The sequence below is a fragment of the Phyllobates terribilis genome, unplaced genomic scaffold (genome assembly GCF_046119375.1).
Source record: "Phyllobates terribilis strain yellow unplaced genomic scaffold, ASM4611937v1 Scaffold_8__6_contigs__length_399053987, whole genome shotgun sequence".
Lineage (NCBI taxonomy): Eukaryota > Metazoa > Chordata > Amphibia > Anura > Dendrobatidae > Phyllobates > Phyllobates terribilis.
Genome location: NW_027362768.1, coordinates 136,236,739 through 136,250,958, shown reverse-complemented (window position 1 = coordinate 136,250,958; position 14,220 = coordinate 136,236,739).

The window sequence follows — 14,220 nt, the reverse complement described above, 5'->3', positions numbered from 1 at the left end:
TTTAGGCATGTGGAGGCCGAATCTGGCCACCACGTCATGGCTGCATCGGTGGCCTGGTATCCATACTAAGTCCCCAGCTGCCTGGCGGTCGGGTGTCCGCGCTTGGTCCCCAGCCGCCAGGGGGCGGACGGGTGTCCATACTCGGTCCCCAGCCGCCCCGCGGCCGGGTGCCCACACACGGTCCCCAGCTGCCTGGGGGCGGCCGGGTGTCCATAAATGGTCCCCAGCCACTCCTATTTGTCCCGGTGTGCCTTATACACAAGCGCGCATACCAAAACATTACCTGTGCCCTCCCAAGTGCATTTAGTGGGAAGGACAGCCTAACCACAAACAAGTGGACAAGTGAATGTGGCCAGTGATGGTCCATCTCACTGACACCTTCACACTGGGTTAATATTGTGGAAGCCGGGACACAGTTGGACACTGGGATGCAACACGTCCTCCAGACATAGAGGATTGTGAGTCCTGGATCAATCAGGCTTCAACACAAAGTTCAGAAGGTAGACAGCAGCAGTGGTCGGCCTCTTACACAACGGGTGAATTATTCATGATCAGGAGGCCATCCATCTCCTTAGCTTTCTGTTCCTTGGAATGAAAGCGCATGTATGTAGTAGCGGCTAGGCCTGAGGTGGTCAGCGTTTTGGCGCATATCCTACCTCCTCCACGGACTGCTGGATGTTTTCCTGGTACTATCCCAGTTCTATGACTCCCATTAAAACAAAGCTTCAGGTGATGAATGATGGATGAGGTGGTGGCAAAGGAGAAAGAGCAGGAGGAACAGGGACCATTCACATCAATATCAGGCCAGTCAACCACACAGGTCTTGCAGGATATGTTTCTGTACCAAAAGGAGTGGTTCAGCTACACAGTTATAGGGCATACAGTGAGTGCAATGCCTGCCAAAAATTTGAGGCACTCCATTGCCCCTTGGAAGAGACATGGAGGTCAGAGGGCCTTAACTAAACCGTTTTTTCCAGCTATAGAAACTGTGTCTTCAGTACACTGTTGGCCTAAGCAGTGAATGGAAGGCTTTCCAAAAATTATGAGGAACTGCAATGCCCCTTGAAACAGACGTGAATTACAGCGTACTAAAAACCTTCAACCCATTATTGAGGAGTGGGTCTCCCATAGTGTTCGCCTATGCATTGAAAAGCAAAAGCTGACTAAAATTAGGAGGAAATGCAATGCCCATTGGAAGAGTCATGGAGGTTAGAGGTAATAAAAAACAACATTTCAATGCCCCTTGGAAGAGCTGTGGAGTTCAGAGTGGTTTAAAAAGATGGTTTTAATGCCCCTTAGAAGAGACGTGGAGTTCAGAGTGGTTTAACAAGACGGTTTTAATGCCCCTTGGAAGAGACGTGGAGTTCAGAGTGGTTTAACAAGATGGTTTTAATGCCCCTTGGAAGAGACATGGAGTTCAGAGTGGTTTAACAAGATGGTTTTAATGCGCCTTGGAAGAGACATGGAGTTCAGAGTGGTTTAACAATACGGTTTTAATGCCCCATGGAAGAGACGTGGAGTTCAGAGTGGTTTAACAAGACGGTTTTAATGCCCCTTAGAAGAGACGTGGAGGTCACAGTTGCTTAACAAGACTGTATTAATGCCCCTTGGAAGAAAAGTGGAGGTCACAGCAGCTTCACAAGATGGTTAAAATGCCCATTAGAAGAAACGTTGAGTTCAGAGTGGTTTAACAAGACGGTTTTAATGCTCCATGGAAGAGATGTGGAGTTCAGATTGGTTTAACAATACGGTTTTAATGCCCCTTGGAAGAAACGTGGATTTCAGAGAGGTTTAACAAGACGGTTTTAATGCCCCTTGGAAGAGACGTGGAGTTCAGAGTGGTTTAACAAGACGGTTTTAATGCCCCTTGGAAAAGACGTGAAGTTCAGAGAGGTTTAACAAGATGGTTTTAATGCCCCTTGGAAGAGACGTGGAGGTCAAAGTAGCTTAACAAGACGGTTTTAATGTCACTTGGAAGAGACGTGGAGTTCAGACTGGTTTAACAAGACGGTTTTAATGCCCCTTGGAAGAGACATGGAGGTTAGAGTGTTTTAACAAGACAGTTATAATGCCCCTTGGAAGAGACGTGGAGATCACAGTGGAATAAAAAGACAATATCAATGCCCTTTGGAAGAGTGGTGGAGGTTACAGTGGAATAAAAAGACAATATTAATGGCCCTTGGAAGGGTGGTGGAGGTCGCAGTGGAATAAAAAGACAATATCAATGCAACTTGGAAGAGACGTGGAGGTCACAGTAGCTTAACAAGACAGTTTTAATGCCCCATGGAAGAGACGTGGTGTTCAGTGTGGTTTAACAAGACGATTTTAATGCCCCTTGGAAGAGAAGTGGTGTTCAGAGTGGTTTAACAAGACGGTTTTAATGTCCTTTGGAAGAGACATGGAGTTCAGAGTGGTTTAACAAGACGGTTTTAATGCCCCTTGGAAGAGATGTGGAGTTCAGAATGGTTTATCAAGACCGTTTTAATGCCCCTTGGAAGAGACGTGGAGTTCAGAGTGGTTTAACAAGATGGTTTTAATGCCCCCTGGAAGAGACTTGGAGGTTACAGTAGCTTAGCAAGACGGTTTTAATGCCCCTTGGAAGAGACGTGGAGTTCAGAGTGGTTTAACGAGACGGTTATAAAGCCCCATGTTAGAGAAGTGGGGGTCACAGTAGCTTAACTAGACTGTTTAAATGCCCCTTGGAAGAGACGTGGAGGTCAGAGTGGTTTAACAAGATGGTTTTAATGCCCCTTGGAAGAGACCTGGAGGTCACAGTGGAATAAAAAGAGAATATCAATGCCCCTTGGAAGAGTGGTGGAAGTTACAGTGGAATAAAAAGACAATATCAATGGCAATTGGAAGAGTGGTGAAGGTCGCAGTGGAATAAAAAGACTATCAATGCCCCTTGCAATAGTCATGGAGGTCACAGTAGCTTAACAAGACGGTTTTAAGGCCCCTTGGAAGAAACATGGAAGTCACAGTGGAATAAAAAGACAATATCAATGCCCCTTGGAAGAAACGTGGAGGTCACAGTAGCTTAACAAGATGATTTTAATGCCCCTTTGAAGAGATGTGGAGGTCATAGTAGCTTAACAAGATGGTTTTAATGCCCCTTGGAAGAGACGTGGAGGTCACAGTGGTTTAACAAGACGGTTTTAATGCCCCTTGGAAGAGACGTGGAGGTCACAGTAGCTTAACAAGATGGTTTTAATGCCCCTTAGAAGAGACGTGGAGTTCAGAGTGGTTTAACAAGACGGTTTTAATGCCCCTTGGAAAAGTTGTGGAGTTCAGAGTGGTTTAACAAGTTGGTTTTAATGCCCCTTAGAAGAGACGTGGAGGTTACAGTAGCTTAACAAGACGGTTTTAATGCCCGTTGGAAGAGAAGTGGAGGTCAGAGTGGTTTAACAAGACGGTTTTAATGCACCTTGGAAGAGACGTGGAGGTTAGAGTGGTTTAACAAGACGGTTTTAATGCCCCTTGGAAGAGATGTAGAGGTTACATTAGCTTAACAAGACGGTTTTAATGCCCCTTGAAAGAGACGTGGAGGTCACAGTGGAATAAAAAGACAATATCAATGCCCCTTGGAAGAGTGGTGGAGGTTAGAGTGGAATAAAAAGACAATATCAATGGCAATTGGAAGAGTGGTGAAGGTCGCAGTGGAATAAAAAGACAATATCAATGCCCCTGGCAATAGTCATGGAGGTCACAGTAGCTTAACAAGACAGTTTTAATGCTCCTTGGAAGAGACGTGGAGGTCACAGTGGAATAAAAAGACAATATCAATGCCCCTTGGAAGAGTGGTGGAGGTTACAGTGGAATAAAAAGACAATATCATTGCCCCTTGGAAGAGATGTGGAGGTCAAAGTGGAATAAAAAGACAATATCAATGCCCCTTGGAAGAGTGCTGGAGGTTACAGTGGAATAAAAAGACAATATCATTGCCCCTTGGAAGAGATGTGGAGGTCAAAGTACCTTAACAAGACGGTTTTAATGCCCCATGCAAAAGACGTGGAGGTCAGAGTGGTTTAACAAGACGGTTTTAATGCACCTTGGAAGAGTCATGGAGGTCACAGTGTTATAAAAAGGCAATATCAATGCCCCTTGGAACAGTGGGGGAGGTTGCAGTAGCTTAACAAGACGGTTTTAATGCCCTTTGGAAGTGTAGTAGAAGTCACAGTGAACTAAAAAGACAATATCAATGCCCTGTGGTAGAGACGTGGAGGTTACAGTAGCTTAAAGAGACGGTTTTAATGCCCCTTGGAAGAGACGTGGAGGTCACAGTAGCTTAACAAGACGGTTTTAATAGCCCTTGGAAGAGACGTGGAGTTCAGAGTGGTTTAACAAAATGATTATAATGCCCCATGGTAGAGAAGTGGTGGTCAGAGTGGTTTAACAAGACGGTTTTAATGCCCCTTGGAAGAGACGTGGAGTTCACAGTGGAATAAAAAGGCAATATCAGTGCCCCTTGGAAGAGTGCTGGAGGTTACAGTGGAATAAAAAGACAATATCAATGGCCCTTGGAAGAATGGTGAAGGTCGCAGTGGAATAAAAAGACAATATCAATGCCCCTTGGAAGAGTCGTGGATGTCACAGTAGCTTAACAAGACAGTTTAAATGCCCCTTGGAAGAGACATGGAGGTCACAGTGGAATAAAAAGACAATATCCTTGGCCCTTGTAAGAGTGGTGGAGGTCACAGTGGAATAGAAAGACAATATCAATGCCCCTTGGAAGAGACGTGGAGGTCACAGTAGCTTAACAAGATGGTTTTAATGCCCCTTGGAAGAGACGTGGAGGTCACAGTAGCTTAACAAGATGGTTTTAATTCCCCTTGGAAGAGACGTGGAGCTTACAGTAGCTTAACAAGACTGTTTTAATGCCCCTTGGAAGAGAAGTGGAGGTCAGAGTGATTTAACAAGACGGTTTTAATGCCCCTTGGAAGAGACGTGGAGGTTAGAGTGGTTTAGTAAGACTGTTTTAATGCCCATTGAAAGAGACGTGGAGGTCACAGTGGAATAAAAAGACAATATCAATGCCCCTTGGAAGAGTGGCGGAGGTTACAATGGAATAAAAAGACAATATCAATGCCCCTTGGAAGAAACGTGGAGGTACCAGTAGCTTAACAAGAATGCTTTAATTCCCCGTGGAAGAGACGTGGAGGTCAGAGTTTTTTAACAAGACTGTTTTAATGCCCCTTGGAAGAGACGTGGAGGTCACAGTGGAATAAAAAGACAATATCAATGCCCCTTGGAACAGTGGTGGAGGTCACAGTAGCTTAACAAGACGGTTTTAATGCCCCTTGGAAGAGTGGTGGAGGACACAGTGGGTTAAAAAGGCAATATCAATGCCCTGTGGTAGAGACGTGGAGGTCACAGTAGCTTAACAAGATGGTTTTAATGCCCCTTGGAAGAGACGTGGAGGTCACAGTAGCTTAACAAGACAGTTTTAATGCCCCTTGGAAGAGACATGTAGGTAACAGTAGCTTAACAAGACAGTTTTAATGCCCCTTGGAAGAGACGTGGAGGTCGCAGTAGCTTAACAAGACTGTTTTAATGCCCTTTGGAAGCGACGTGGAGGTCACAGTAGCTTAACAAGACGGTTCTAATGCACCTTGGAAGAGACGTGTAGTTCAGAGTGGTTTAACAAGACTGTTTTAATGTCCCTTGGAAGAGATGTGGAGGTCACAGTACCTTAACTAGATGGTTTTAATGCCCCTTGGAAGAGTGGTGGAGGTTGCAGTGGAATAAAAAGACAATATCAATGCCCCTTGAAAGAGACGTGGAGGTCACAGTAGCTTAACAAGATGGTTTTAATGCCGTTGGAAGAGACGTGGAGCTCCGAATGGTTTAACAAGACGGTTTTAGTGCCCCTTGGAAGAGACGTGGAGTTCAGAGTGGTTTAACAAGACAGTCTTAATGCCGCTTGGAAGAGACGTTGAGGTTACAGTAGCTTAACAAGACGGTTTTAATGCCCCTTCAAAGAGACGTGGAGGTCACAGTGTAATAAAAAGACAATATCAATGCCCCTTGGAAGAGTGCTGGAGGTTACAGTGGAATAAAAAGACAATATCAATGCCCCTTGGAAGAGACGTGGAGGTCACAGTAGCTTAACTAGACGGTTTTAATGCCCCTTGGAAGAGACATGGAGGTCAGAGTGGTTTAACAAGACGGTTTTAATGCCCCTTGGAACAGTGGTGGAGGTTGCAGTAGCTTAACAAGAAGGTTTTAATGCCCTTTTGAAGCGTGGTGGAGGTCACAGTGGATTAAAAAGACAATATCAAAGCCCTGTGGTAGAGACGTAGAGGTCACAGTAGCTTAACAAGATGGTTTTAATGCCCCTTGGAAGAGACGTTGAGGTCACAGTAGCTTAACAAGACGGTTTTAATTCCCCTTGGAAGAGACGTGGAGGTCACAGTAGCTTAACAAGATGGTTTTAATGCCCCTTGGAAGAGACGTGGAATTCAGAGTGGTTTAACAAGACGGTTTAAATGGCCTTGGAAGAGACGTGGAGATCAGAGTGGTTTAACAAGACGGTTATAATGCCCCATGGTAGAGAAGTGGGGGTCACAGTAGCTTAACAAGACTGTTTAAATGCCCCATGGAAGAGACGTGGAGGTCAGAGTGGTTTAACAAGACGCTTTTAATGCTCCTTGGAAGAGACATGGAGTTCACACTGGAATAAAAAGACAATATCAGTGTCCCTTGGAAGAGTGGTGGAGGTTACAGTGGAATAAAAAGACAATGCCAATGCCCCTTGGAAGAGTGGTGAAGGTGGTAGTGGAATAAAAAGACAATATCAGTGCCCCTTGGAAGAGTCGTGGAGGTCACAGTAGCTTAACAAGACAGTTTTAATGCCCCTTGGAAGAGACGTGGAAGTCACAGTGGAATAAAAAGACTATCAATGCCCCTTGGAAGAGTGGTGGAGTTTACAGTGGAATCAAAAGATAATATCCATGGCCCTTGGAAGAGACGTGGAGGAGGTCACAGTAGCTTAACAAGATGGTTTTAATGCCCCTTGGAAGAGACGTGGAGGTCACAGTAGCTTAACAAGATGGTTTTAATGCCCCTTGGAAGAGACATGGAGTTCAGAGTGGTTTAGCAAGACGGTTTTAATGCCTTTTGGAAGAGACGTGGAGTTCAGAGTGGTTTAGCAAGATGGTTTTAATGCCCTTAGGAAGAGACATGAAGGTTAAAGTAGATTAACAATACAGTTTAATGCCCGTTGGGAGAGAAGTGGAGGTCAGAGTGGTTTAACAAGACGGTTTTAATGCACCTTGGAAGAGACGTGGGGGTTAGAGTGGTTTAACAAGACGGTTTTAATGCCTCTTGGAAGAGACGTGGAGGTCATAGTGGAATGAAAAGACAATATCAATGCCCCTTGGAAGAGACATGGAAGTCACAGTAGCTTAACAAGACAGTTTTAATATCCCTTGAAAGAGATGTGGAGGTCACAGTGGAATAAAAAGACAATATCAATGCCCCTTGGAAGAAACGTGGATGTCACAGTATCATAACAAGATGATTTTAATGCCCCTTTCAATAGTCATGGAGGTCACAGTAGCTTAACAAGACGGTTTTAAGGCCCCTTGGAAGAAACATGGAAGTCACAGTTGAATAAAAAGACAATATCAATGCCCCTTGGAAGAGTGGTGGAGGTTAGAGTGGAATAAAAAGACAATATCAATGGCAATTGGAAGAGTGGTGAAGGTCGCAGTGGAATAAAAAGACAATATCAATGCCCCTTGGAAGAAACGTGAAGGTCACAGTAGCTTAACAAGATGATTTTAATGCCCCTTTGAAGAGACGTGGAGGTCATAGTAGCTTAACAAGATGGTTTTAATGCCCCTTGGAAGAGACGTGGAGGTCACAGTGGTTTAACAAGATGGTTTTAATGCCCCTTGGAAGAGACGTGGAGGTCACAGTAGCTTAACAGGATGGTTTTAATGCCCCTTAGAAGAGACGTGGAGTTCAGAGTGGTTTAACAAGACGGTTTTAATGCCCCTTGGAAACGTTGTGGAGTTCAGAGTGGTGTAACAAGTTGGTTTTAATGCCCCTTAGAAGAGACGTGGAGGTTACAGTAGCTTAACAAGACGGTTTTAATGCCCATTGGAAGTGAAGTGGAGGTCAGAGTGGTTTAACAAGACGATTTTAATGCACCTTGGAAGAGACGTGGAGGTTGGAGTGGTTTAACAAGACGGTTTTAATGCCCCTTGGAAGAGATGTAGAGGTTACAGTAGCTTAACAAGACGGTTTTAATGCCCCTTGAAAGAGACGTGGAGGTCACAGTGGAATAAAAAGACAATATCAATGCACCTTGGAAGAGTGCTGGAGGTTACAGTGGAATAAAAAGACAATATCATTGCCCCTTGGAAGAGATGTGGAGGTCACAGTAGCTTAACAAGACGGTTTTAATGCCCCATGCAAGAGACGTGGAGGTCAGAGTGGTTTAACAAGACGGTTTTAATGCACTTTGGAAGAGACGTGGAGGTCACAATGTTATAAAAAGACAATATCAATGCCCTTTGGAAAAGTGGGGGAGGTTGCAGTAGCTTAACAAGACGGTTTTAATGCCCGTTGGAGGTGTAGTGGAAGTCACAGTGGACTAAAAAGACAATATCAATGCCCTGTGGTAGAGACGAGGAAGTCACAGTAGCTTAACAAGACTGTTTTAATGCCCCTTGGAAGAGACGTGGAGGTCACAGTAGCTTAACAAGACGGTTTTAATACCCCTTGGAAGAGTCATGGTGTTCAGAGTGGTTTAGCAAGATGGTTTTAAAGCCCTTTGCAAGAGACGTGGAGTTCAGAGAGGTTTAACAAGACGATCATAATGCCCCATGGTAGAGAAGTGGGGGTCACAGTAGCTTAACAAGACTGTTTTAATGCCCCTTGGAAGAGACGTAGTGGTCAGAGTGGTTTAACAAGACGGTTTTAATGCCCCATGGAAGAGACGTGGAGTTCACAGTGGAATTAAAAGGCAATATCAATGGCCCTTGGAAGAATGGTGAAGGTCGCAGTGGAATAAAAAGACAATATCAATGCCCCTTGGAAGAGTCGTGGAGTCACAGTAGCTTAACAATACAGTTTTAATGCCCCTTGGAAGAGACATGGAGGTCACAGTGGAATAAAAAGACAATATCCTTGGCCCTTGTAAGAGTGGTGGAGGTTACAGTTGAATAAAAAGACAATATCAATGCACCTTGGAAGAGACGTGGAGGTCACAGTAGCTTAACAAGATGGTTTTAATGCCCCTTGGAAGAGACATGGAGTTCAGAGTGGTTTAGCAAGACGGTTTTAATGCCTTTTGGAAGAGACGTGGAGTTCAGAGTGGTTTAGCAAGATGGTTTTAATGCCCTTAGGAAGAGACATGAAGGTTAAAGTAGATTAACAATACAGTTTAATGCCCGTTGGGAGAGAAGTGGAGGTCAGAGTGGTTTAACAAGACGGTTTTAATGCGCCTTGGAAGAGACGTGGGGGTTAGAGTGGTTTAACAAGACGGTTTTAATGCCTCTTGGAAGAGACGTGGAGGTCATAGTGGAATGAAAAGAAAATATCAATGCCCCTTGGAAGAGTGGTGGAGGTTACAGTGGAATAAAAAGAAAATATCAATGCCCCTTGGAAGAGACATGGAAGTCACAGTAGCTTAACAAGACAGTTTTAATGTCCCTTGAAAGAGACGTGGAGGTCACAGTGGAATAAAAAGACAATATCAATGCCCCTTGGAAGAGTGGTGGAGGTTACAGTGGAATAAAAAGACAATATCAATGCCCCTTGGTAGAGACGTGAAGGTCACTGTAGCTTAACAAGACGGTTTTAATGCCCCTTGGAAGAGACGTGGAGTTCAGAGTGGTTTAACGAGACGGTTATAAATCCCCATGGTAGAGAAGTGGGGGTCACTGTAGCTTAACAAGACTGTTTAAATGCCCCTTGGAAGAGACGTGGAGGTCAGAGTGGTTTAACAAAACGGTTTTAATGCCCCTTGGAAGAGACTTGGAGGTCACAGTGGAGTAAAAAGAGAATATCAATGCCTCTTGGAAGAGTGGTGGAGGTTACAGTGGAATAAAAAGACAATATCAATGGCAATTGGAAGAGTGGCGAAGGTCGCAGTGGAATAAAAAGACAATATCATTGCCCCTTGCAATAGTCATGGAGGTCACAGTAGCTTAACAAGACGGTTTTAAGGCCCCTTGGAAGAAACATGGAAGTCACAGTTGAATAAAAAGACAATATCAATGCCCCTTGGAAGAGTGGTGGAGGTTAGAGTGGAATAAAAAGACAATATCAATGGCAATTGGAAGAGTGGTGAAGGTCGCAGTGGAATAAAAAGACAATATCAATGCCCCTTGGAAGAAACGTGGAGGTCACAGTAGCTTAACAAGATGATTTTAATGCCCCTTTGAAGAGACGTGGAGGTCATAGTAGCTTAACAAGATGGTTTTAATGCCCCTTGGAAGAGACGTGGAGGTCACAGTGGTTTAACAAGATGGTTTTAATGCCCCTTGGAAGAGACGTGGAGGTCACAGTAGCTTAACAGGATGGTTTTAATGCCCCTTAGAAGAGACGTGGAGTTCAGAGTGGTTTAACAAGACGGTTTTAATGCCCCTTGGAAACGTTGTGGAGTTCAGAGTGGTGTAACAAGTTGGTTTTAATGCCCCTTAGAAGAGACGTGGAGGTTACAGTAGCTTAACAAGACGGTTTTAATGCCCATTGGAAGTGAAGTGGAGGTCAGAGTGGTTTAACAAGACGGTTTTAATGCACCTTGGAAGAGACGTGGAGGTTGGAGTGGTTTAACAAGACGGTTTTAATGCCCCTTGGAAGAGATGTAGAGGTTACAGTAGCTTAACAAGACGGTTTTAATGCCCCTTGAAAGAGACGTGGAGGTCACAGTGGAATAAAAAGACAATATCAATGCACCTTGGAAGAGTGCTGGAGGTTACAGTGGAATAAAAAGACAATATCATTGCCCCTTGGAAGAGATGTGGAGGTCACAGTAGCTTAACAAGACGGTTTTAATGCCCCATGCAAGAGACGTGGAGGTCAGAGTGGTTTAACAAGACGGTTTTAATGCACTTTGGAAGAGACGTGGAGGTCACAATGTTATAAAAAGACAATATCAATGCCCTTTGGAAAAGTGGGGGAGGTTGCAGTAGCTTAACAAGACGGTTTTAATACCCGTTGGAGGTGTAGTGGAATTCACAGTGGACTAAAAAGACAATATCAATGCCCTGTGGTAGAGACGAGGAAGTCACAGTAGCTTAACAAGACTGTTTTAATGCCCCTTGGAAGAGACGTGGAGGTCACAGTAGCTTAAGAAGACGGTTTTAATGCCCATTTGAAGAGACGTGGAGGTCACAGTAGCTTAACAAGACGGTTTTAATACCCCTTGGAAGAGTCATGGTGTTCAGAGTGGTTTAGCAAGATGGTTTTAAAGCCCTTTGCAAGAGACGTGGAGTTCAGAGAGGTTTAACAAGACGATCATAATGCCCCATGGTAGAGAAGTGGGGGTCACAGTAGCTTAACAAGACTGTTTTAATGCCCCTTGGAAGAGACGTAGTGGTCAGAGTGGTTTAACAAGACGGTTTTAATGCCCCATGGAAGAGACGTGGAGTTCACAGTGGAATTAAAAGGCAATATCAATGGCCCTTGGAAGAGTCGTGGAGTCACAGTAGCTTAACAATACAGTTTTAATGCCCCTTGGAAGAGACATGGAGGTCACAGTGGAATAAAAATACAATATCCTTGGCCCTTGTAAGAGTGGTGGAGGTTACAGTTGAATAAAAAGACAATATCAATGCCCCTTGGAAGAGACGTGGAGGTCACAGTAGCTTAACAAGATGGTTTTAATGCCCCTTGTAAGAGACATGGAGGTCACAGTAGCTTAACAAGATGGTTTTAATTCCCCTTGGAAGAGACGTGGAGTTCAGAGTGGTTTAACAAGACGATTTTAATGCCCTTTGGAAGAGACGTGGAGTTCAGAGTTGTTTAACAAGATGGTTTTAATGCCCCTTGGAAGAGACGTGGAGCTTACAGTAGCTTAACAAGACGGTTTTAATGCCCTTTGGAAGAGAAGTGGAGGTCAGAGTGGTTTAACAAGACGGTTTTAATGCCCCTTGGAAGAGACGTGGAGGTCACAGTGGAATAAAATTACAATATCAATGCCCCTTGGAAGAGTGGTGGAGTTTACAGTGGAATAAAAAGACAATATCAATGCCCCTTGGAAGAGACATGGAGGTCACAGTAGCTTAACAAGACGGTTTTAATGCCTCTTGGAAGAGACGTGGCGGTCAGAGTGGTTTAACAAGACTGGTTTAATGCCCATTGGAAGAGACGTGGAGGTCACATTGGAATAAAAAGACAATATCAATGCCCCTTGGAACAGTGGTGGAGGTCACAGTAGCTTAACAAGACGGTTTTAATGCCACTTGGAAGAGTGGTTTTGGACACAGTGGATTAAAAAGGCAATATCAATGCCCTGTGGAAGAGACGTGGAGGTCACAGTAGCTTAGCAAGACACTTTTAATGCCCCTTGGAAGAGACATGTAGGTCACAGTAGCTTAAAAAGACAGTTTTAATGCCCGTTGGAAGAGATGTGGAGGTCACAGTACCTTAACTAGATGGTTTTAATGCCCCTTGGAAGAGACGTGGAGGTCACAGTAGCTTAACAAGACGGTTTTAATGCCCATTGGAAGAGACGTGAAGGTGACAGTGTTATAAAAAGACAATATCAATGCCCCTTGGAACAGTGGTGGAGGTCGCAGTAGCTTAACAAGAAGGTTTTAACGCCCTTTGGAAGCGTGGTGGAGGTCACAGTTGATGAAAAAGACAATATCAATGCACTGTGGTAGAGACGTAGAGGTCACAGCTTAACAAGATGGTTTTAATGCCCCTTGGAAGAGACGTTGAGGTCACAGTAGCTTAACAAGACGGTTTTAATTCCCCTTGGAAGAGACGTGGAGGTCACAGTAGCTTAACAAGATGGTTTTAATGCCCCTTGGAAGAGACGTGGAATTCAGAGTGGTTTAACAAGACGGTTATAATGCCCCATGGTAGATAAGTGGGGGTCACAGTAGCTTAACAAGACTGTTTAAATGCCCCATGGAAGAGACGTGGAGGTCAGAGTGGTTTAACAAGACGGTTTTAATGCTCCTTGGAAGAGACGTGGAGTTCACACTGGAATAAAAAGACAATATCAATGTCCCTTGGAAGAGTGGTGGAGGTTACAGTGGAATAAAAAGACAATGTCAATGGCCCTTGGAAGAGTGGTGAAGGTGGTAGTGGAATAAAAAGACAATATCAATGCCCCTTGGAAGAGTCGTGGAGGTCACAGTAGCTTAACAAGACAGTTTTAATGCCACTTGGAAGAGACGTGGAAGTCACAGTGGAATAAAAAGACAATATCAATGCCCCTTGGAAGAGTGGTGGAGGTTACAGTGGAATCAAAATATAATATCCATGGTCCTTGGAAGAGTGGTGGAGGTCACAGTGGAATAAAAAGACAATTTCAATGCCCCTTGGAAGAGACGTGGAGGAGGTCACAGTAGCTTAACAAGATGGTTTTAATGCCCCTTGGAAGAGACTTGGAGGTCACAGTAGCTTAACAAGATGGGTTTAATGCCCCTTGGAAGAGACGTGGAGTTCAGAGTGGTGTAGCAAGACGGTTTTAATGCCGTTTGGAAGAGACGTGGAGTTCAGAGTGGTTTAGCAAGATGGTTTTAATGCCCTTAGGAAGAGACGTGGAGGTCACAGTGGAATGAAAAGACAATATCAATGCCCCTTGGAAGAGTGGTGGAGGTTACAGTGGAATAAAAAGACAATATCAATGCCCCTTGGAAGAGACATGGAAGTCACAGTAGCATAACAAGACAGTTTTAATGTCCCTTGAAAGAGACATGGAGGTCACAGTGGAATAAAAAGACAATATCAATGCTCCTTGGAAGAGTGGTGGAGGTTACAGTGGAATAAAAAGACAATATCAATGCCCCTTGGAAGAGACGTGAAGGTCACTGTAGCTTAACAAGACGGTTTTAATGCCCCTTGGAAGAGACGTGGAGTTCAGAGTGGTTTAACAAGACAGTTTTAATGCCCCTTGGAAGAGACGTGGAGTTCAGAGTGGTTTAACGAGACGGTTATAAAACCCCATGGTAGAGAAGTGGGGGTCACAGTAGCTTAACAAGGCGGTTTTAATGCCCCTTGGAAGAGACATGGAGGTCACAGTGGAATAAAAAG